Source organism: Podarcis filfolensis, assembly GCF_964270895.1.
Source record: "Podarcis filfolensis genome assembly, chromosome: 5".
NCBI classification, from domain to species: Eukaryota; Metazoa; Chordata; class Lepidosauria; order Squamata; family Lacertidae; genus Podarcis; species Podarcis filfolensis.
Genome location: NC_139608.1, coordinates 81741128 through 81765782, shown reverse-complemented (window position 1 = coordinate 81765782; position 24655 = coordinate 81741128). Strand labels below are relative to the sequence as shown.

Sequence of the window (24655 nt, the reverse complement as noted above, 5' to 3'; positions counted from 1 at the left end):
TGGCATATGATAATACATTTTTAAAAAGGGCTTCGGGTTCATATTTTTCATTAGTTGCCACTGGAAAAAATGTCCAAATGTCATACTATTAATTACCAATTTGTAGTTTAATATAGTCTGTTCCAATGTATCAGGCTGCAGCTCTTACTTTCTTGTAGGAAATGCCATTTAAAAAGGATGACCTTTCTGTTTGAGGATAGGTCCAGAAATACGAAACAAGAGGATATTCAAAGATGCCCTGGAGGGTTAATTTAATTTTAGGAAATTGACTAAGAAATATTATTTTTCTAGGGTACAACAATAGTACTACTTTAACTACTATTAATAAATATAAAACATACACATAACAATTGAATTATTAGTCTCCTTAGCATTATATACAATGCATCCAAAAATATACAAAACCTGTACAGTATATCTATATTATCAAACAGTGAGACAGATGCAGAAGATTCATTGAGTTCAATGAGACTTACTCCCATGTAAGCAGGTAGAGCATTGCAGCCTGAATAGGCTTTGTTAAATTTAAAAAGCTATTCCCCTTAAAACAAAGGGGTATATTTTGGTTATATTTCTTGGTATTTTCTTCATAGGAGAATCATCACATAGAACCAATAAATTTAATGAACAAAGCAAACAGTAGTTTGAAAAATAAATGTTTTCAAAAAAATTTAGTTTAAATTTATCTCCACTCTTTTAAAAACAAAATAAAAAAAATTCCTTCCAGTAGCACCTTAGAGACCAACTACCGTTAGTTTGTTATTGGTATGAGCTTTCGTGTGTAGGCACACTTCTTCAGATATCTCGTGCATGCACACGAAAGCTCATACCAGTAACAAACTTAGTTGGTCTCTAAGGTGCTACTGGAAGGATTTTTTTTATTTTGTTTCAACTACGGCAGACCAACACAGCTACCTACCTGTAACTATGCACTTTTTAAGTAATCTGTTTATTAAGCTTTTATTTATATCAACACAACTTACATAGCCTTAAACCCACCCACCCCCCACAAAAAAGCAAACTTATGTTGAGGGTGGAGAGACAGGGTGTGGGTCAGCACTTGTTCCCCAAGTTTTTTTAATTTATGGGAGTGTCATAATCAAAATAACTTGGCATTCACCTAGGCATAGAAATCAGTATATGCTTGTCATAGAAATAGCTAAGCAGCACCTGATTTCACTAATGCCAAGTGATGATAGGTCTTCTGTCCCTTTGCCGATGGCTAGACTGAATTTACAGCATTGTAAAACAATATTTTGGGCAATCAACAGGGTGTGACTAATCCATTTCCCCCAGGCGAGGATAAGATTCCATACAGATGGGAAGCATTGTCCATACTATTTTGTCTGCAAGTTTTAGGTCTGTCTCCGGAAACAATCTGATACAGACAATAAATTCTGTCCAGCATTGACACACAACACAAGAGTACAACATTGTTGGCATGTCCACATGCAGTGATAAGCCAAGAACCTTACAGTGCACGGGCCATGTGCGCGGTTTGCTTCGATTTTGGACCTCCCCTAGTGCAAGGAAGTAAACAAACTAGCTTAGTGTTACTTCTGACCCCAGGATCATGAGTTGGCTTGGGCAGCATTGGTCAACAAAGTAGATCCTCTACTATGGAGGACTTTTTGGAAGCACTGACAGCAAAAGGACTACATTTAGAACCAGTTTATGTTTCAATTGCAGGAGGTGTCACTAGGAAGTGTCAAGAGGTCCATATGATTCTCTAAAGTAACAAAAGGGGGCAAAAACTACCGTACTTGCTTGTGTATTCATTGCTCAAACATAAGGATTTGATTAACTGTCCATGTGTTTCATAAAAACATGTATGCAACAATGTTGAGTTTATTTTTATTTTCTTACATTTATATCCACCTTTTCCCCTTCCCTCATGGAACCCAAGGTTCCCAAAATGTCACCCACCCAGGCATTGATCAGACCCAAATCTGGTTAGTTTCAGCAACCTGGTGGCATCATATGCCCTTTGACTTTATGCCAAAGTATTTCATTTTTAAAATATGCATACAGGTTAAAGTTGTGTTAATGGTGTGGGATATTCTATGTCTCTCAGGTAGGGGTAGAGATGGTAGAAAGTTAGTAAAATTATAAATAAGTTTGAAACTAAGGGTTGTTCACCCTGTCAATGGAGAAAGGTGTTCTCGTATTGCCCAGGCTGGTGTTTCATATGAGAATGCTGGCTGAGGATGTAGTCTGGAGACAAGAGAACCTTGGAAAGCAAGAAATTTGGAAAATTAAAGCCTCCTTCTTCGACAGGAATTTGGAATCAATGTAACAAATATATGGGATGTTGTGTGCTCCATCTAAAGGCGATAAAAAGCTTATTGATACGTGCAAAATAGGAATATTTGTAATCAATACATAAATTAAGTGTGGCATCACATTCATTTTGATTATTTAAATCTTATTCTAGATGCTATTGGATAATGTAACCCACTGATCCAAGTCAAGTTTATAGCACAATATGATCCCTGTTGTCTTTGACCATGGAGGCTATATTACATTGCTATTTTGATTCCTGGGTTTGTTAGCCCCTGGGGATCTGATACTGGAGCACCAAAACTATGGGGGAAATTTCCTGTGCCATGCAGTCCTGTGCTCCCTGTAGGGGCATCTCAGAAGCCATAGGAAGATTTGGATCTCCCTCTCTGAGGGCAGAAAGGGGATTCTGACTTTGGGAGAGGGAGATCCAGGATAACCCACTTCCTGCTGCATCTGCAACTTTTGCTCTACCAACACCAAAACTCTGTTGTCAGTAGGACTGCAAGGGGGCCATGCAGATAATTTACTGAGATTGTGTCAGATACAGGCCAGTGAAAAACGTTTGGATCTGAAGGATCCAGTGCCTTCCCATTCCTCTCACACACGCCTAAACCAGTGCGAAAACCAATTCCAATCCTGGAACTGGCATTGTTTATTTCCCATTTAGCAGCAGCTAAATCCTTTAAGAAAATAAAAACTCAGAAAAGGTCAGAGGGGAACTAGAGTGCTGATTGGCTCTTGTGTCTGCCTTGAGGGCAAGAACCCAGCAGGGTGTTGGATGAGGCGATCAGCCACTTTAAGTTTTTGCTCCCCTGCCTTGGGAGTACCGCTTAAAGACTTTCGTTCCCATTTGGATCAATCTGTGATCTATGCCCAATAGATGGCAAATTTGTGAATCAAATCACATGAAGCTGGTAAAGTTTCAAGGTCATCGAGAAATAGAAAAACAATTAACCCACTTTCCCCTCTTCAACTCTTTCCACACATGACAGTTTCTTTGCAACTGTACTTCTCAGTTATTGCAAGATTCACATATCTGACTGTCAGTGCATGGTTCTAAGGACTTTTCTCATAATAAAAGCGTCCTTTAACAAATCTGGGTGATTCAGTAGAAAGTTTTAAAATAGAAAGGCCTTCCCCATTTAATATATGCCTTTCATTCTTAAAAGATATTGATTCCACTGCCTCAAAAGTAAAATCCATAGGCTTGTAGATGAAAATGCTTCACTGGCCAGGTGCTTGTCCTATGGTAGGAACATGACTTTCATATTCTCCTGTTTGTATATTAAGTTTTCTTGCTATCCCATCCAAGTCCTGTTTAAAGAAGGGAGTGCAGCTAAAGATGCCCATTGACAGACAGCACCAGGACAGAGGACTAAGCAAGCATGTGATCACCTGGTCAGGCTTCCCCACTAGGGTGTAATGTATGGTATTTCTATTTAAATTATCATCATTGTTTACTAAAGTTATTAAAAGATTTGTTGCAAAACTATCTAATTTCTTTTTCCAATAGCCAAAAGTAGTTTAACTGAAATATTAGATTGGTGGAGGGGGGTTGAATAAAATGCAATAGGGAATTATTTTCATCAGAATACTTTTAAATATTTTAAGACATGACAGCTCAATAACATACACTTCCCTTACATTATTCAGATTTTAAGGGAGGGAAATGAAGGCTCTGTTAATATATTAATTTTAACATGCCTCCAGAGCTAGGCACATAACTATATGGTGTGTCAAAGTTAATTATCACTTCGATTTTAGATTTGACTAGCATCCATTCCAGCTGCCCAGTTTGACTTGTTTTGTGTCAATTCCTTGTGATGCTGATTAATTTTATGAAACAATGCATTTCCGAAAGTGGAAACATTTAAGGTTGGAAAAATATACCCACAACAAGGTTGCACCAAAGACTCATGCCAATGACTGAAAAGGCCCCACTCCTGGGTTTCTGTATCCTGCCCCGGTCCTTGGAGCACTGAACTATAAATTCCCTAAGCTACTCAAGGTCTAAGAATTTCACATCAAATACTATGGAGTGCTGTATGCAAGAGAGAAGGGCCCCCTATTTCTGGGAATAAGATATAAATACCATGCTAATTCTGAAGACTTTATTCTTGGAAGGAATGTGAGCAGCATGACGGGACTCCTCAAAAATAAGCATATTCTTGAAATGCTGGAGAACAATCTGTTGCCAGAAGCACCGTATTAAATATCACTTTCTGAAATGCAGATTGCTTTCTGCGAATAAAAATGTCATTGCCACCTGGGATTAGTATTCCATTGTAGTCACACGAGCCCATGTGAAGCACAACCGTCAGGTAATTCTCATATTAAGAGTCCTTTTATTCTTCCTGTTCCACCTAAACTCTAGTTGTGAAGATGCATTTGGTTCCGCCTGCTATATAACCTTGGCTGGTGCAATTAGTTGATTCAGATGAGGAATAGTGTCCTGGAAAGGTATGGTCTGGGGACACTTGATGCAGCCACCTTGCTCAAGCTTAGCAGGTCCGGGACTGGTCAGTGCCTGGATTAGGAGACCAGCTGGGGATTCTATGCACACTGCCTCGCCTTCTATGTTAAATAAATATTTGGGGAAAAGACAAAGGAGTAAAATCGGTGGCAAGATTTTGAATTTGGAAAATGAAAAGTGTTTGGTTTGTTTAGAAGCGTCCTCCACTTTGCCCTGGGAGAGTGGGGATCCCAACCAACATTCATAGTTTCACAAAATTGTAGAATTGGAAGGGACCACAAGGGTCATCATGTCCAACCTCCTGTAATGCAGGAATCTTTTGCCCAACATGGGGCTCAAACCCATGACTCTGAGATTGAGTCTGATGCTCCACTGACTGAGCTAGAGTTGGCTCATGTTGGCATCCATCTGTCTCGAGAGACAATGGAGTCTGCCTCCAAGGGTGAAGTCAAATTGCTGGAGAATCACAGCACCTGGTGTGGCTTCAAAGACTGCTGCCTCCTGAATTATTTCTGCATCAACAGCAAAGTGACCTCTCCAGGGCACAAGCCTGGGCAGTGTGTATGAAGGTCCTGGGTTGCCCAGATGACAAGACCTCTCAGCCTCGCTGATGTACTCCAAAGAAAAGCAGAGCTACCAGCTTGGCTGCAGGTGTTGTTGGAAGGAGACTGTCCCCAGTGGTGTTGTTTTTCTAAAAAAAATGTTTAGGGGTGCTCTCATTTTCCTACTCATATTGAAATACTGCCCCTCAATGAGGCCTAACTTAGATTCACAAAATATTTAGGGGTATGCGTACCCCTACGTCCCCCCAGAAAAAAGCACTGACTATCCCAGAGCCTAAGACTTGCCGACCAGAAGGTCAGTGGTTCGAATCCCCGCGATGGGGTGAGCTCCTGTTGCTCGGTCCCAGCTCCTGCCAACCTAGCAGTTCGAAAGCACTTCAAAGTGCAAGTAGATAAATAGGTACTGCTCCGGCGGGAAGGTAAACAGCGTTTCTGTGCACTGCTCTGGTTCACCAGAAGCAGCTTAGTCATGCTGGCCACATGACCCGGAAGCTGTCTGCTGACAAACACCGGCTCCGTCAGCCAGTAAAGCGAGATGAGCGCCGCAACCCCAGAGTTGGCCACAACTGGACCTAATGGTCAGGGGTCCCTTTACCTTTACCTGTCCCTACCCATGGCCAAGGTATTGGTGAGTTCCGACAGAATGAGTGCATTTTATATACAGTACAGCCAATTTGCAAAACACACAACACTGCTGCTTTCAGCCTTCGCTCAGGTGTTATGTAAGTAAGACGGGTCAGAGTAAAAGAATGCTATTATGGAGCTTTTGGGTACCTGAGAAGGGGCAGTAATTTCCTCTAATCAACTAAACTGGCAAGGTATAGAGAAGTGTGACGGAATTCAATATTCTGGGAAACCAGGTTACTCTTTCTGTAATTCTTAAAAGTGAGCATTGACCAGTTGCCTTGGCAACAAGAGCTATGTGGAGCTGTAATTTAGAACTGAGGCAGGGAGGTTTTTGTTTTTAAATCTTCACATTTAAATAGGAAGAAAGGGAAAAGGCTGCTAGGTGGGCATGCCTAGATGATGGTGGTGGTCGTTGTGAGGTTGATGCCTTCTGTGGAAAAAAAGGCCCAGGATAAAGAAGAAAACTTGAATTCTTCAAAGAAACTGATTGCAGTGTACAGTGGTACCTCGGGTTAAGAACTTAATTCGTTCTGGAGGTCTTTTCTTAACCTGAAACTGTTCTTAACCTGAAGCACCACTTTAGCTAATGGGGCCTCCTGCTGCCGCCGCGCCGCCACTGCACGATTTCTGTTCTCATCCTGAAGCAAAGTTCTTAACCCAAGGTTATATTTCTGGGTTAGCGGAGCCTGTAACCTGAAGCGTGTGTAACCTGAAGCGTATGTAACCCGAGGTACCACTGTATAAGCTACTGGTGGCTGCAGAAAATCAACATAACTTTAGACTTCCAATCCATTTCCCAGGGGCTCTGTAATTAATGAGGAACAAAATATTGTATTTTGATGGAAATGACTGCAGTCGAGAAAACTGACATGCATCACAGGACTGATTACAGGGCAAAAACATGTCAATTTCACATTGATCTCCTTGTTAGTTTGAGGAACAGGCAAGCTCCAAGGCATTTCTCTTGTGTCGGTCCCAAAGGGCCTCATTCTTCTGGGGAGAAACATTTCAAAATGGCATGGCAGTAGTTGGCAAACCATTTTCTTTGTTAGGCAAGTTGTGATTTAATATCCTGGGATGAGTGCTGATGTTCCTTTAATGGAAGATAGTGCGTAGGAAACAGATGAGATTATCTCCATGTGTTGGAATAAGATAACCTGAGAGGCGGACGGTGGACCTTTAAATTTCTGTGGCTCCCTATGCAAGGTCACAATTTGGCAAACACCTACCTCTCACCTTCCATTCTGCTCAATTCACTGTCGTATTTGGGTGCCCTCTAGGCTCAGAGGCCAGTGGCAGAACTAGTTGCACTGGCCTAAATCTGCCTCTGATCACCTATCAGAGAGTCCCCCCCAACACACACACACACACACACACACACACACACACACACACACACTCAGATGAGGAAGCAGCAGAAGAAGTGTGTACTTGTTTGAATAAGCAGCCTGCTGTTGGGGAGAAGCAGAATGTGAGAAAAACCTATGAAATGGCTGTAAGCTGAATGTATTTTGGGGGTGCAGGGCCTCTCTGCCACTACTTATATTTTCTACTTATATACTTGCCATGCTCATCAGAAGTCTTCAGTGCTCTTCCTTACTCAAAGCATCCCTAAACCCAGAGAGTTCTGACCCTGAAATTTCTCGTGGCTTAAGCAACTGGGAAGCATGAAAGTATATGATAGCAATAATTGCTAAAGGGATGGAAACCAGGAAACGTATTTTAAAAGCCAGCATTCAGGGTGATCATCTCTCATTATTTAATGCTAATGCATTCCGAATTTAAAAAATATTGTTGTGCAACGAAGGCAAAGCATTTATAGTTTGACACATGTCATGTTAATGGATATATGCAAATCTACTTAATTAATTACAGGTACAGTTGGTAGACATTTCACATTCCTTCTACAATATTTATATTCTGACCTGTCACACTATGCATATAAGTTGTTTCACAATACTATTTCTGATGTGGCTCTTGATCCTGAACCAGTTTCTTGCCTCCGACAGTGTATCAGCATATCTATTACCTCTGCTGCATTTTGCATGGTGTGCTTGTCTCTCTGAAGAACATCCTAAACTATTTTGTAAATTTATGAGATTGCATTCATTCAGGAAAATCAGGGTGGCTTGATCCTTGCTCCATTTTATCCTCAACATTACCCTGCAATGGAGGCTAGGTTGAGATACAGTGACTTGCCCAAGTCTGCTTAGGATATTTCATAGGCATTTCTGCATCAAGTTGCATTTGTTAAAAAGAATCCTCACAAAATTCTTCAGAATGTTAGTGCGGCATTTGCCTAAAAACCACATTCATGTCTGCAGTTTTGACTAAGGTACATATTTTTGCAAGCAGTTCTCAGGTTTTAATATATTGCTGCAAGAGCCGTTTTGTTCTATTAATTGTGCAGATACTTATTTCAAGAGGTCTCGTAAGCATGCATAATGATCACTAATGAAACACAAAATCACCTCTGGGAGGTATTTGCATTCTATTGTTGTTGCCTAAATAAAAAATTTCCTTTTGCTTGCATAATTTGTCAAATGATAGACAAGACCAGCTCTTATTTCACATGTCTTAACTTATTTGCTAATGTTGATAGTGTGATGCACTCACTGGTGGAGGAAGGCTGGTGCGGGGGTGCGCTCTGCACTGGGTGTCAGCTGTGAGGGCGGATGACATTGCCGCCCACCCCACTCGCTGTGCGGGCGGTGGGCCACTAGGGATGATGCTGCCGCGGGCAGCTAGCAGTGCCCCCCCGCTCACCGTGGAGGCAGCGGGCGGCTAGCCCCGCCCCTGCACCGCTTTGGGTGCTGGGGCAGGTAGCTCCACCCCTCAATGCATTGAAGAGGTTCTATCGAAGAGTGGACCAAAACACTGGTTAAAAGGGCAGGTAAGATTGCCAACTGATCAGGGGAGAAAAATTGACCAGGACATTTCTTATGATTATTATTATTTGCCCCTGAGCCCAATCATCAGCATAAAATTTGGGGCTGGATGTTAGAATTTTTTTGAGCAGAAGTCGACATCACCAGGGATGCGGGTGGCACTGTGGGTTAAACCACAGAGCCTAGGACTTGCCAATCAGAAGGCTGCAGTTCGAATCCCCGCGACGGGGTGAGCTCCCGTTGCTTGGTCCCTGCTCCTGCCAACCTAGCAGTTCGAAAGCACGCCAAAGTGCAAGTAGATAAATAGGTACCATTCTGGCAGGAAGGTAAATGGAGTTTCCATGCACTGCTCTGGTTCACCAGAAGCGGCTTAGTCATGCTGGCCACATGACCCGGAAGGTGTACACCGGCTCCCTCGCCCAATAAAGCGAGATGAGAGCCGCAATCCCAGAGTCGGTCACAACTGGGCCTAATGATCAGGGGTCCCTTTACCTTTACCTTTACCTTTAGACATCACCATTCTCAGTTTGTGTGCATGTTTGAACCCATGTGCCAGGCTGTGCAGCTCCCCAAGAACTCAGGCCAATGTAAGTTTCAATAGTGGGAGTGGTCCCTACTCACAAATCAATAGTCAATAGTAACAAAAATTATTGAAACTTACGTTGGCCTGAGTTATTGGTGTGCTTTTTTCTTGATATATTTAATAACAAGAACTCCAACTTATTTAAGGCTGTGGAGCTCAGCTGCAGTATACAGAATGGTGTGAGAAACTTCCAGGAGCCTCCATTTGCTTCCTCCTTAGCTAACTCCACAGGTTCTATTAACCAAGAGCTTAGGTTTATTCTCTAGCACAAGGATGAGCAACATGTGGCTCTCCAGATGTTGCTGGACTGCAGTTTCCATCAGCCCCAGTCAGCATGGCCAGTGGTCAGGGATGATGGGAGTTGTAGTTTGATGACATCTGGAGGGCTACATGTTCTCCATCTCTGATTTAGCCTAGGCAAAAACAACATTACAGCCAGGCTGTCTGTCTTTCTATTTATCAATCCCCATTAAAGCCTGCTCTGTCGGTTGCCTTTTACCATCAAAGAGGATGCAGAAGGCTTTATAAAAAATCTCTTTGATCTTAGTGCTATGGGAGCATAGGGCTAAGGTTAAATATAAGCTTGTGTCTGCTCCCAGCTTGATATTTGAATCACCTGACATCTTATGACATTAGGTGATTGACAGGTGGTTGGCTCCACCCATGCGTCAAAAATGGCCCACAGACGGTGGGCCAGTCCCGGATCTGGTCTTTGGACTGTAAGGGGTTCCCCATCACTGCCCTACAATTATATAATAGGCAGGTGCTTTAGATTACTTGGTTGCTGGGGAACCAGCAGTTCCATCCATGATAGCTATGAGCTAACTCAGGGGCACAGAGGAAGTACAGACTTGTCCTAGCCAAGCAATTCCCATCTGGGATGATTTGGTGTCTAAGGGTTATCTGAGACCAGCAGGAGCAAATCAGTGTGTTGCCCAATGCAGGGACAGGAGTTATTTAATACAATTTATTTCTAACTCTGTGTGACACAGGATATAAATGGAGAGGAAGACCTGTGGTGACAGGTTCAGAACCTGGACTGCTGAGCCTCAAAGAAACGCAATGGGCTGTCAAAATGGCCAGCTGCCAAGAATGGGAGGCGGTGCTAGCAGGACATTGAAAAAGACATTTCTATCTCGCTTCTAAAGGCTTGCCATTTACTGCAGTTTAATGAGACAATAAGCCACTACAGCTAAAGTTCTCACTCCATACTTTCTGCTAAGCACTGTTCTCTTTTCAAAAGAAAGGGGTGACTGAACTGACACAACAGACATCACCCCACCCTGTCTCTGAGTTGACTCACTTGTTTTGAATTCAGAGTAAGATGTGGATTACAAAGTGATAGTTCTTGAATCTGTGGTACCCCCATCATTGTTATTGTCTTGCCTCATTTCTCAATCTCTGTTTATCTGATCACTACCAGCTTTTGAAAGTCAGCTGAGCGATGGCAAGTTAAGCCACAATCTTTGTCAGATTAAACAAATAGCTTAATAATTGCATGGCTGTGGCTTCATCAGACACTAAACAACTCACCCATACTCCTATATTACAAACAGCCCATAATCCTTGTGGTACCACCATAATCGACACGCATAACACTTTTCATCCAGCATGTCAGCTTGGGATGGAGACAACACTGTTTTTGAAGCTGTTGAACGTGGTTTGATAGAGCCTTCGCTTCCAAAGGAACATTGGAAGCACGCAAAGACAATACTGAGCTTTATCGATCAACAATCTGGCTCAGAATTACAGTATTGATTGATATAGTTCAGTATTGTCTCTATGCTGACTGACTGTGGCTCTTCCAGCCTTACCTGGAGATGCTGCCAAACCCATTTCCTGCAGGTGAAAGTGGTGTATGAGTATATTCACAACAAGCAGTGATACCTATTACCATCTACCTAGCTTTTCAGCTCCTTCCTCCTTTCATGGTGACCACTTCTATCTTCAGATATCTCTTTCATATGTGTAAGTCTCTAATGTTTATGAACCAATGTGCCCAGCACCAGATTTGGGGTGGTGCGGGTGGTTCCCCCACACAGGGCGCCCAGCCGATGGGGCACAAAATTTAGAAGACCCACAATTGAGAAGATCCATTTGGGGGTGCCAAAATTTGGTCTCACACAGGGCACCAAAGTCCACTCTTGAATGTGCCAACCTCCTGGAAGTGCAGTCTTGAGGCACAGAAATCAGCTGGGGGGGGGGATCATCTACTCCTTCCAAGACTGTATTGCTGACATCACTGCTGACATCACAAATGCTGGGCTCTGAGGTCACAAAATGAAAAGCTGGTACAAGCAACTGCCAGAGCTGTCAGATAAAAATATCTAACTAACTTACATGCAGTTTAATGCCAATACATCTTATTTAATCAGGCTTATTTGGTAAACACTGTGGCCTGATTGAACAAAGCACGTGTGCAAATAGTCAGAACAGAGCACACGAAACAGGTGAATCAAGAAAGCTGGAATCACCTGTTTGGTAGAAAGGACAAAGAGAGGTACTGAATCTCTGCTTCCCTTCCTCTGCGTCCCTTCCTACACAGCTGATCAGTGGCAATCTAACTTTTTGGCTTTGGATACATATATATTGCTGGATCAGTAGTATCCCCAATTCATCTAGAGTTATTTATTTAAGGAGCTCCCTTGTAATCTTCTAGTCTATCATATAGCTTCCCAAAGCAACAGACAATAAAAATGTTTTAAAACAAACACCACCATTCTCAGTTAAAATATTTGAACAGTAAGACCATTTCATTTCAAGCCAGCCAAAAAATATACAAAAACCCTAACTCCCAGCCATTGAAGAAGGGTAATGAAGTCACACATCTAGTCAAAGGAAGATAGAAATAAAAACTATTTCAGAGCTCACTTATAAGAAAATGCCGGGGTATGTGTGTGTGTGGAATCATACTACTTAAGCAGGGAGATCCTTAGCTACAGGGTCACCACTGAAAAAACCTTATTTCCTGTGCTCACGATTTAAGATCTGGCTTTTTGACCAAGCAGGTCCACAAAGCTGTTTTCTAAAAAAAAAGGGGGGGATAAACACTCAGAAAGCCTGTTCCACATGATAAAAGCTGGACTGATGTGCAAGTTACAATTTATTATTGCTAGCATACCAACAATCCTGACCTGAACACTGATGGGTTATTTAGTTATTACCAGCGGTAATAACTAGCGTAACACTATTGCAGTTAATTTCTTTTGGCCTGAAGACACAGATATTTGGAGAGGGTGGACAGAAGAATCATATTTTGAATGCAAGCCCAGTCTTGAACTGCAATTAAATCTATTCAATTTAGAAATGGTGTGTTGGAAAAACAAAGATCTCCAAGACTCTCCAAGACCTATAATGCAAATGAGCTGATATTAAGAAATGACTGTGAAACTGAAGGCTCATTCTTCTGATTTATTTATCACCCATCACTCCTGTGACTCACTGCCAAATGGATGAACCAACTCTACTGAAAAGCACAGTACTGGAGGGTTTCTTCCCATGTGATGGGGGAATGGGTGGTAATCCAGAGAGACATCACGCCAGCCCAAACTAAATGTGATGGGGGCAGACACACCTGTGGTTCACATGTCTGCCCAGTTCCCATAAGAGGGTGTGACTGTCTTACTTTTACTTCAAAAGAGGAGCACAACTGAGAGGAAACTACCCAGAACAGTTATCCCCACCCTCCTGCTTTATATGCGTACAGGCAGGGCAGCTGGTCAAGTAAAGCAGGGGTTGGGAGCCTGTGGCCCTGAAGGTATTGCTGGGACTCTAAATCCTGTCAGCATGGCTAATGGTCAGCGATAGTGGGAGTTGTAGCCCAGCAAGACCTGGAGAGCTGCCAAGTCCCCCACTGCAACCCTAAGCACAGGGCGGCCATTCAGGGCACCAATTCACCATGAAGAAAGGAAGGCCCTGTGCTGATTAAAAAGCTCTGCAGAGTCTTTTCCAAAGAGGCTGCCATGCAAATATTAATCTGTCCTAGTGGTACTTAATTTATTGAATCTGAAGTGATTGCAGTGCAAGGTGGGCTGCATTCGTCTCTTATTCCTGATTAACCATTTTTCCTGGAGAGAAAACGCTATTTATTTGATTAAGAGGAGGTAAAATGTATCAGCAATTTTTATGCCATCAATATAAATTTCTTTTTACAAGCCGAGAGAGAGATGGTTAAGTAATTGTTTTGAGTGCTAGAAAATTCCCACTAAACACATTAGGTCTATTTCATTAGTCAATTTTCTGCAGTTCAGTCATCTAAAACTTTCATCCTCTTGTTTGGGAAATGTTATTTGGAGTCCTGTTCTACGGAGCATCTGGGGCTGTTATTTTTAACTTTTTAAAATGCTGGCACCAAGTACTGTACTTTAAATTCCTAATATGTCAATTACTAACATTAAGCAACATTAAGCAGGTGCAAATAAACTCTATTACCAGTCATCGATGAGCAACGCAAATGCACTTGGTCACCATCCTATAACTAAGATCCCTAAGATTCACAGATGAAGGATATAAAATAAAAAAATTCCTTCCAGTAGCACCTTAGAAACCAACTAAATTTGTTATTGGTATGCGCTTTCGTGTGCATGCACACTTCTTCAGATACCTTCATATGAAGGATATGTAAAAGAGGGCTGGAATTGCACAGCAGTTCTACAAAAAGGCTTACTAAAGGTTATTGATTTAAATCTGTTATCCTGCAACCAATAGCTAGAGGCTGCTTTACTGGCATGGCATTGAAATCTGGGATTACCGGATTTACCCCAAATTTGAAGGTATGGGGCTTGTGGAACAATGACAGCTCTGGTTCTTCTGGGTTATCAGAGAGGAGTAGAGAGAAATAGATAAATGAGGGACGATGCTGTGAAGGGTCAAAGTCTAGATCTGGATAACGGGTTGTATCCATTATCTAGTTCCTGTGTGTTACATGTAATGGACACTGCAAATATTTGTTTACAGTCTTTGTTCCATGTGAAAACAAGCTGGAACGCACAACAACTGATATTCCTCTTCCTATCCCTCAACCCACCCCATGCAACTTATTCATCCCAATGGAAGCTTCTGCGGAAATGCTGATTGCTTCAGAAAGGAGATTTTTTTGTGGAGACCTGGGCCAGGAGAGAGTTGCATTTTCCCTCTCCCAGAGCCATAAAGATGCTCAGGCTTCCCTGCGGCTGTTATTTACATAACGGGAAATGTGCCATGTTAACTGCGTGAACGCCATCAACAGCACATCTATTTTGGCCCTCAGCTGTGCATGAGACTCTCCACATCCAAAGCGCCAACTGATGACTAGTGATGGCCCTGCTAGGCTTTTGGGAGAACGTGTACTTTGTGTATCCAACGTCCTAGCAACCGTTCTGGCACCTCCAGTTAAGAGGAACTTAATAAAGCAAGCAACATCTCCCTTACCTGAGAATGGAGCACGATTGCTGAGGCAGCCCTCCGAATTATCCGTATGCTTGGAACCACACTCAAAAATAGACGTTTCCACCTCCTTCCCCACAAGTCTTAATAACTGCAGTGATAATTATGTGCAACATAAGAAGCTGCAAGGTGAACTGATGAATGTAACCACTGCTAAAAATACCATAATGGCAGAATTTTGAAAAGACAACCTTGGCTGACTTTGCTCTGACATTTGTAATAGATCCAGGACATCTCCCTCTCCCCCTGCCCCCTGAAAAGGAGGAAAGACTACATATATAAATTAAGTTGCGTGTTCTCAAGTTTAAAAATAGCAAGATGTTGCCATCAGGGTCTCTTCATGGGGTGAATCTTGTTTATCTAACATTTCTCATATGTCAGCTCCTCCTATTTCATTCCAGTCTAAATGAACTAAATACTTGAAGAAGTTAGGACTTTGGGATTTGCAAAAGGGTTTAATGACCCCGCATGCAACATTTCAGATCTACAAAGGAGCCTGATATAAAGGCATCTGTGTGTGCACACCCCACTGATAGCTTCTAGCAGGAGGACAGGAATAAGGATACACTGTCAGAAGGGAATCAGGAACACACCATCTTCTATGATGGGAAAGCTGTGGCCCTCCTAGGCTACAACTCCCATAATCCTGATTATTGGCCATGCTGGCTAGGGCTGATGAGAGTTGGAGTCCAACAATGTTTAAAAACCATGGTTTTCCCATCCCTGATTTTAGGCTACTGAACTCACAGCATAAAATCCCCTCTTATGGAAGATAGTTAGTTAGGCAGGCAGTTAGCAACATTCATTTTACACACACACACACACACACACACACACACACACACACACACACACACATTATTATACAATGTAGACAGCAGGCTTCTTTCACCTCTTGTCTTTCACATGTTTTGGACTACAACTCCCATCAACACCAGCCAGCATGGCCCCACTTGTGCTTGAAGGGAGGTAACTTTAAACTTAACTCAAGCATCCTTTAGCTGGTTCTTTCTTGCAGAGTTCAGGAAACATCTTAGTCAGGCAAGAAGCTTCTTTTGCAAGAGCTGGCGATTCTCAAGTCCAAAGAGAGCGGAAGGAATCCTCCCACAAATGCCGATTGACAAATATTGTGCTTTTACTTTGAACAGGTCCAACTGATGCATTTAAGAAGTAAACATTTCTTTCTTATGAGCATGCTGCTTCTGTAACTTCAGTTCAGATACTGGGCTATCATGCTTTGAATATAAGCAAGGTGGATATATGTTAAAATGCAGTAAATCCAGATTTCCACTCCTACAACAAGCTAACCCTCCAGCATCCTGGAACATTCTGTTGTTGATCGTGGTGGTTATGGACTACACACTTCCAAAGAGGACCAGTGAGTAAACTTTAGCTGTAGCTAGGACAGCTCTGCCCGACTTAGGAGAAACTGCATTTCTCATACAGCTGTTGATACTCAGAAACTGACAACCTGGAGTGCAATTATCAGCAAACAAATCTCAGAAACTTGCTAGTCCTCCTAATAAAGTTTGTTTTCCTTCATGGAGAGCATGTGTTGCAGTGGGGGCTAGCAAGACACCCCGCCATTGCTGGGCGGGAAAGAGTTTGGCCACCATTAGCAGAGGGCTGGCTGTTGCTGGGGAGAATTATATGTTGCCATTTTTTGATTGACAGCCCTAGTCTTTAAATGCCCTGCATGCAGCATTGAGCTTCCTCTTTTCGCTGCGTGCATCGGATCACCCTCCCTCCCTCCCTATTTTAGGCTGTTGGCTTGACCTTGCTATGCCTATCATGGGGTCGTCTGCTTTTGGGGCAGGGGCCTGGTAGGAATTTTGTCCATTTGACTGATTGGCTGGTGCCATTTGGTTTTTGCCTACTGCGTAGCAAATTGTCACAACTTGTAAGGTTGCGGTTAGGCATTGGTTTGGGAATTGGTTGGTGGAGGGGTATAGATTTGGCTGTGCCTGCCCCTCCAAAAGTGCTGCTGCTGCAAGGGTTTTCCACTAAAGGAACCCAGGGGCTTGCCATACTTTTGTCCGAACCCTGTCAAGGGGCTAGGGCCACGCAAGAGCCCCCGGGAGCATTTGGGGAGAGTTGAGGCATGGTTCCCAGTCCCATCTCTCTCCCCGGGTGTCTTACCCTTTTCTGACTTTTCAGGCATGCGAATGTCAGACTGTCCCCGTGCGGGGTCAAATAGCCGCAACCAATGCCTAAGCAACCATTCACATTGCTTGTAATTTAATAAAGTTGTGGCCAAAATTATGCCAAAAACCTTAAACAAAAATAATGTGTCACTTGTGTTTTATTGGGGGGTGTCTTGGGGACCTCGGCATGCAAAGATCCTGCAGAGAAGACTAGATAATTTACAGCACAATCCTAACTATGTCTGCTCAGAAATAAATTGCCCAAGATGCATGGCTCAGTCAGTAGAGCATGAGACTCGTAATCTCAGAGTCATGGGTTTGAGTCCTACACTGGGCAAAAGATTCCTGCATGGGGTTGGACTAGATGACCCTCATTGTCCCTTGTAACTCTGCAATTCTGTGATTCTATTCTAGGAATTCATTGGAGCTTACTCCCAGATAACCAGGGCTCGAATTGCAGCCTAAACATCCACATGGGATGAAGCAGCGTTCCTTGAATCTCCAGACTTAAAAAAACACACTAAAAAACTGAGTCTGAGGTTAAAAGTTTAAGGGCCAACAAATTTCAAACAAGTTGTTAATGTGCACACAAAACCCAGTACACTGTTTATGTGAATGTCCATTAGTTCAAGTGCCGCAGGTCAACACAAAGCCAGATATGGACTGTTTTGAAGCTGGGGATCCTAAACAAAAGAGTGAGAGAGAGCAAAGACGTGCTAATCCTTATAAGGCAAAAGCCAACAGCGGAGGCCAGAAAAGTCGATGTATGCCATTTTTAAAGTATGCAGAAAGTCCATAAGATCACAACACCAGCTGGCAGGGTGTCAAGGAAAGGTATGACTGTGAAAGGAAAGAATTTTGTGACCAAGTCTACTCTCATGTGACTGAAGGGGGATTTGTTTTCCATCACAAATGCACCAGGCAGGAGATGTGTCACAGAGACCTATTAACATTACAAGACCTAGCTTGCTGTTGTCTACAGCACTGATTCACAACAGCAAATTTTGCCCAAGTATTTTGTCTTCCCAGTTACTAATTTGTTGGAGATTAGTAGCTGCTGCAGCAGCAAGTCCTAAACGTTTGGCTTAGTGAGTTAAAACTGATATTTTTACTATATTTCTAGAAAAAGAGATGCCGGAACTGTCCATGTTCTCTTATAATAGCAATGGCACCTACCTGAGAGGCACCGGAAATGAGTTCCAGCAAGTTCCAGCTGAAAAGAAAACCCAGACTTGGTTCCAGCTGAAAAGTTCCAGCTGAAAAGAAAACCCAGACTTGGTCAATGTAAGTGTGGGTTCCAATCCCAGAAGAAGGGGTTCTGTAGCTAAGAAATTGGGGGTGAGTGGATATAGATGAGTTAAACCCCTCCTGTTTTGGGCCAAAAATATATCTAAATCCAACCACAGCCAACCAGATACATTCCTGCCTTGCTAGTGATTGTTCCAGAAGTAACAACCCATTTCTCCGTTGGCCAACCTTAATAGATGATATTCAGACATATACTACTACTGATCACGGGGTTCCATTTAGCTATGATGGCTAATGGATGTTGGTAGACTGATCTTCGTGAGATTGTCAGTTCCTTTTAGAAACTATCTATCTAAACTAGTTAAGAGGAAGCCAATCTGAGACAGACCAAGCTACTGCTGGCTGAAGTAGACATTATGGGAATATAAAGAACAGGTTATAATTCTGCATTAAAAGGTTCATATATTCCACATCACAGAATTGGAATAAATGTAGCCTTGTTGACTCCCAAGGTAGGGAAAAACGAAAGTCCAAATTAGAGCAATACCTTTATTAGGTACACTGAAATGTCACAAAATTGGCAAAAAGCTTCCTCTCTATTTTATATTTATATCTTGATCTTAAAAGCTTGCGCACTGGTCTGTGGCATGTTGGTTGGCTTAATAAAAGCTATTATTGTGTTACACCCACAGATTTGAGCTTTAAAGCACGTTCAAAACACTTTCCATCAAAGAATCTTGGGAACTGTAGCTTACCCCTCACAGAGCTCAACAAACTATAGTTCATAGGATTCTTTGGAGAAAATGTGCTCCGAATGTGCTTTAAAGCTATGGAGGATAAATTTCCTTTTGCTCCTTCCACATTTCAAAACTAATGTTAGATATAGCACAAGCTTAATTATGGGCAGTGCTGTTTTTTTCTGGAAAAAGAGGTGCTGAAACTCACCCTGAACAGCTCCCTTGTTCTCTTAGAATGGCAATGGCACCCACCTGAGAGGTGACGGAACTGATTCACAACAAGTTCCAGCTGGAAAAAAAGCCCCGGTTATGGGAAATGTTTTATTTTCTTTCTAAAAAAAGCCCACCTCTTTTCCTCACAAGCACGAAGCACAATGAATCACTGGCCAATTAAGTTTCCTATCTGCTAATGGGCATTATTGCGGCAACAGCTGCCATTTGGCAAGGAGAAGCCACATAAGCACAGGCTTATGTTTTTGGCCCAAAACAGGAGGTTAACTCAGTGGCAGAGCTTTATGCTTCGGCACCAGGGGCGGAGAGCAGGCGGGGGCGTGGCTTGCGTGCGTCCTGGGGGAGTGACGCACCGCTTGCGGGGGCGTGGCACCCAGCGTGTGGGGGGGACACCCATGATGGCACTCCACCGGGATCGTGGTGCCAGGGGTGGTGCGCTCCCCCCGGCCCCTCTTCCTCTACCAGTGGGTTAACTCCTCTATCTATCACTCCCATTTGGCTAAACTTCTGCAGCATGTTGGCGTACTTTCTGATCTACAGCTACTCAAAAGCAGGCCAATCCCTTCAGACCATTGTTGACCCCTTGCCTTGCGGGACTTTGTGTGACTGACCATCCAAGAGCAATGGCATTTCAAAGGGAACCTTTGTAATACAGGGAAACCCACTGTATTACATCAAGAGCAGCAATGCTATCACTTGTGGCACAATGGGTTTTTCTTGCACTAGACATAGAAGAGAAGAAGAGTTTGGATTTGATATCCCGCTTTATCACTACCCGAAGGAGTCTCAAAGCGGCTAACAATCTCCTTTCCCTTCCTCCCCCACAACAAACACTCTGTGAGGTGAGTGGGGCTGAGAGACTTCAGAGAAGTGTGACTGGCCCAAGGTCGCCCAGCTGCTGCATGTGGAGGAGCGGAGATGCGAACCCGGTTCCCCAGATTACGAGACTACCGCTCTTAACCACTACACCACACTGGCTCTCATTGCTTTAATGATGCCAGGATGTCTGTACTACTGTCCTCTTCTGCAGTTCATTTCTGGCACAGATACATAGTGGACTGTAGTCCACAAATGCTACATCACAATGGGGCGGTGGCACTGTGGTCTAAACCACTGAGCCTCTTGGGCTTGCTGATCAGAAGGTTGGTGGTTTGAAACCCCGCAACGGGCTGAGCTCCCCGTTGCTCTGTCCCTGCTCCTGCCAACTTAGCAGTTCGAAAGCACGGCAGTGCAAATAGATAAGGGAAGGTAAATGGTGTTTCCATGCGCTCTGGTTTCCATCTGGGGTTCTGTTGCACCAGAAGCAATTTAGTCATGCTGGCCATATGACCTGGAAAGCTGTCTGTGGACAAACGTCTGGCTCCCTTGGCCTGAAGCGAGATGAGCGCCACAACCCCGTAGTCGCCTTTGACTGGACATAACCGTTCAGGGGTCCTTTACCTTTTACCATTTTTTTTATTACATCCCAATAAATTTGTTAGTCTTTAAGGTGCCACAGGACTCTTTGTCATTTCAATACAAAATGCCGGTGTGTCAGCAATCACAACAATAAGCTGGGGAAGAAAAAAGGACTGCCAAATCCTTGTCTTGAATGGAGCTGGGTGCAACTTTAATAGTTGCTTGTTATGGAGGCGATTGAACATGAGACGTTCTGCATGTACAGCATGTGCTCTACCACTGAGCTATGGTTCTTCCCCACTCCGGAAAATGCTCGGACTGCAAAGCCTTCCTAGACTTGAGAAAACAGTCTCAATAGCTAACTAGGCTAGTCAAGGAAAAACAGGCAATGCAATTAAATAATCATGAGAAACACCAAGTTACTGCTGGCTGAAGTAGTTAAACGCTTTGTCCAGCATTGTATGTGCTTCCTAGAACACTCCTGCTGTGGCTCTTTTAACTAGCCATGGTGTCCTCCAAATAATTCTGGGAGCTGCAGTTTGTTTTTGTTTTTGTTTTTATTATTATTATTAAAGATTTCTTGGTTTACAAATGTATGCACAATGTCTCTTTTTTCAAGGTACATTTTCCATAGGTCAGTTTCATTTGTTGAGACATTTGGAAGAAAAGGGGGGAAGAGGTGGAGGGGGCCAGAACTGCAGTTTGTTAAGTGTGCTGTGAGCTGTTAGGAGACCCCTATTCTCCTCACAGAGCTACAATTTTCAGACCGGTTCAACAATCTCTAATCCTAATCTCCAGTCCTAGGAAACTCTGAGAACTGTAGCTTTGCGATGGCACTGCAGGTCTCAGAATTCTTTCAAGGGCAAGTAACTGACTGTTTAAAATGATATGATACCGCTTTACATATATACTGCAGATGGGGCCTAAGAATCCACAACACAAAGCTGGGAAAGGAGCAACGGTGCCTGTTGATCTCCAGGGCACAGTTCAGCACTTTTAAAATGATGCAGATGCTCCCTTAAATTTCATATTGGGGCCCACCAGCATGGGACTTTTAAAACTGTAAAATGATGCTGGAGCCACCAGCCAGAGTGTGTGGTAAGTCCAACTGCTAGGCAAGTGAGGAGATGAGTTCTCAGCAGCCACAGGACACCCTCTCCTTAAGCAACAGACAACCAACTTGATAGCAACATTCAGTAGATGCCTCTCTGACAGTTAGTGGCAATCATCACCCTCTCAAACTTCTTCCTCCAACTGTTACCTTTTCTTTTTTTTTAAAGTTCTCAATAATGTTATTTAAAGTCATTACCAGCTTCAATGCAAGGATAATCCCCAACAGTAAAGCAGAATATCTGAAGGTTCTGAAATGGTAAGTGGCTGCAATTTGGAGCCTGGCTGCCTGCAAGCATGGCCCATTCAGTTTCTTCTCGACGACCCTCCGCTTATTAAAGTTCAGGCTTGGAAGGTGCTGCTGCATTTCTCATACGGCTGCCTGCCTCTAATTAAAGGGGATGTGAGCACAACCAGAACCCAGCTGAAAGCTGCTCCAATGCTTTATCTTTTAATTCAGCTCCCTAATGCCTTCCCCCTTGCACATGAAGAGCAGCTCATTAATTTCCCACCCAAATGTGATGTGTGCTCTTCCTGAATGCATTTAGCCATGCTTCACAGCCTCTGGACCTAATTGCTATCATTAGAGAAGTTTTCTGCACCACAACATACGGCAACCACTGCCGCTTCCGTTCATTTGCACATTGCTTGGTAAACCTCGGGGTTCCCACCTTCCCACCTCTCTTCACATGAGCATCTCAGTTTATCATAACTTCTTGTGTATCTAATAATGGTTTAATCACTCAGTGTATCATGGCTCAGTAGCAGAATGAGATGTGCCCAAGAAACTATTCTGCCCGTGAAGTATCTCTATTTCAATTTCATTAGTATTCTTACCAGGAGCTTCTGTTCCTTTTCAAAGTATCTGCTGCACACACCGTGTTTGCTAGGACTGTCGTCAGCAACTTGGTTCTCCGGCGGCTAGATGCATGTGCTGCACCGTAACACATTATCAGTTTCAACACGATGCTTTGGATGATGTTTTTGTTTTGTCAGCGAAGGATTTGCCTCATTGCCTCCCACAACTGCCTTGTGTTCTGCATTACAATGTTCAATCTTCAGTATCTTTATGTGATGTCCTGGCCACAACTCTGATTGCCTTGTTGCTACCTTGTCCTGGTAAAACCAGCATGGATAATTTTGGCTTCACAAGGCTGGAGAGGTGGAGTGGAAAATGTTCAGAGATGGAGGCCAGCTGTCCCACAATGTCCTGAAAGAAAGCAGAGGAGGAAAGTCAGTTCCCCTGTGGACATCTGGAGGACCACTCTAACCCCAAACTCAAGGCTCAGGGTTGAATTGGCCCAATTCCTGTATGGTCCTCCTCTCGCCCCCAACCCCAGGCTCTCCTTCCACCCGACATCTTCTAAATCTCATTCCCAGCTCTCCCACACACCCCACTGCCAGATATCTTGTGAAGCATCTCACTCACCACAATTGTCCATGTGGCTTGAATTTTTTGAAAAGGCTGCAATTTGCTGGTGGCTCCGGTAAGTCTCTGAGCTAGCAGCAAGTATGCAGACCAGAAATTTGTCATCCCTGTTGAGTGGCCCAAGTTGCAAAAAGCAGGCTTTTCCTCCAGGGAAGGGGAGCTTCTTTGCACCCAAGACTGCAGAACTGGGGCAAACACCACAGGTGGACAGAGCATCTGAAGGACTTAGTACCTATTCCTCTGTTTTTTATCTTAAAGTCAAACCTCAGGTGCTGGCAAGGCCTGGCTCTGTGGTGAAACGGCATTGGCGGGGGGCAATATTTATTATACAGTGACAGGCAACACCTGTCACAGACCCTGCATCTCTCCTTGCTTGAGTGTTTTTGCCTGGCTAGATGGTGTCCTTGGACTGGGATTGTGCTCCCTGCCTGCCTTGTTGCTTGTGTGTTATGTGTCTGTAAATTTAGTGATTTTTTCCCCCCATGGCTGGAATGTAAGCTAGTGTAGAAATGCAAAAGCTGTATCTTCTGCTCTACCCCAGTGATTCCATTCCCAGCCCATTTTTTTGCCATGCCCCACCTTAGCATCTCTAAAATCCCGATGCGCCCCGCCTGTGACATATAATTCTTATTATTCAAAAAGTGAACTTCTATTCTCGCGGAGGAAGCCTAAAAGGCCATGAACTTGGTTTACCTCATTCTCGAATTGCTCCCCTTAAAAATCAAATTGCCCTTCTGTGGGACGTGGGAACCACAGCTCTACCCATTTCTACCTCTGGCCCCAGCTGCCACAGGCATGTGGCCCTCAGAATGTGGCTCACGAGAGGAAATGTGCCCCCCGAACATCTGTGACTATCGGCTGTGTCTGAGGCCTACTCAGAAATGCCTTCTTGTCCCAGTCAAAATCATCTTCAGCAGACCCCACTAATTTCTGGAGAATGAGGGTACTCGTGAGGGCTAAAAGGCAGCTGCAGTACAACACTGCCCCCTCCCCCCGTTGTGTCATAACTACCATTTCCATGTTTTGTTGGGGTTTTGTTCCCATTCACAAGTATTCCTTGGTTTATTAGGTGTCTTAAAAGGGCCTGTAGGCCTCAAAAGGTGGCTTCAGCCCTTGATTCTGGCTCCACTTACCCTCATTGGAGCAACTGACATTAAAGGCCTCAGCTGGGCCTAGCAGATGGCAAAGCTGCAAATAAGGCTGAATTAGGGAAGCCAAGAGCCTCCATAATATGAAATATAAACAGAATATTCAACATATTTTACAGGGAGTTAACCATTTTGTCCATGTGGTGTGTCTGTGTCTCTCTCAGTCTCCATGGGAAACAGTAACAAAGAGTCTGTGAGACTTCAGCCACTGTTTCCATTCTGGTATAAACTTTTCTAGGCCAAAGCCTACTCCTCTAACTATCTAATACTTTATTCTACTGAGCTTTAAACAACTGCTTTTTACAACAAACACTCATAAATGACCTATGCTATAAATTAGTCGTTTTGTGTTGCCAAGTCACCCTTCTG

At 43.5% G+C, this 24655-nt stretch overlaps 1 protein-coding gene across 1 annotated transcript in view; it reads right to left on the bottom strand.

Moving 5' to 3' along the window:
• Positions 1–21177: 21177 nt before the first annotated feature.
• The window catches only part of LOC310762933 (disks large homolog 5-like), a 32660-nt gene continuing 29182 nt past the window's right edge, over positions 21178–24655 (bottom strand). The window contains exon 14 of the mRNA XM_083614766.1: positions 21178–22919. The gene's annotated coding sequence lies outside the window, so the exon portion shown is untranslated. The remainder of the gene's footprint in view (positions 22920–24655) is intronic.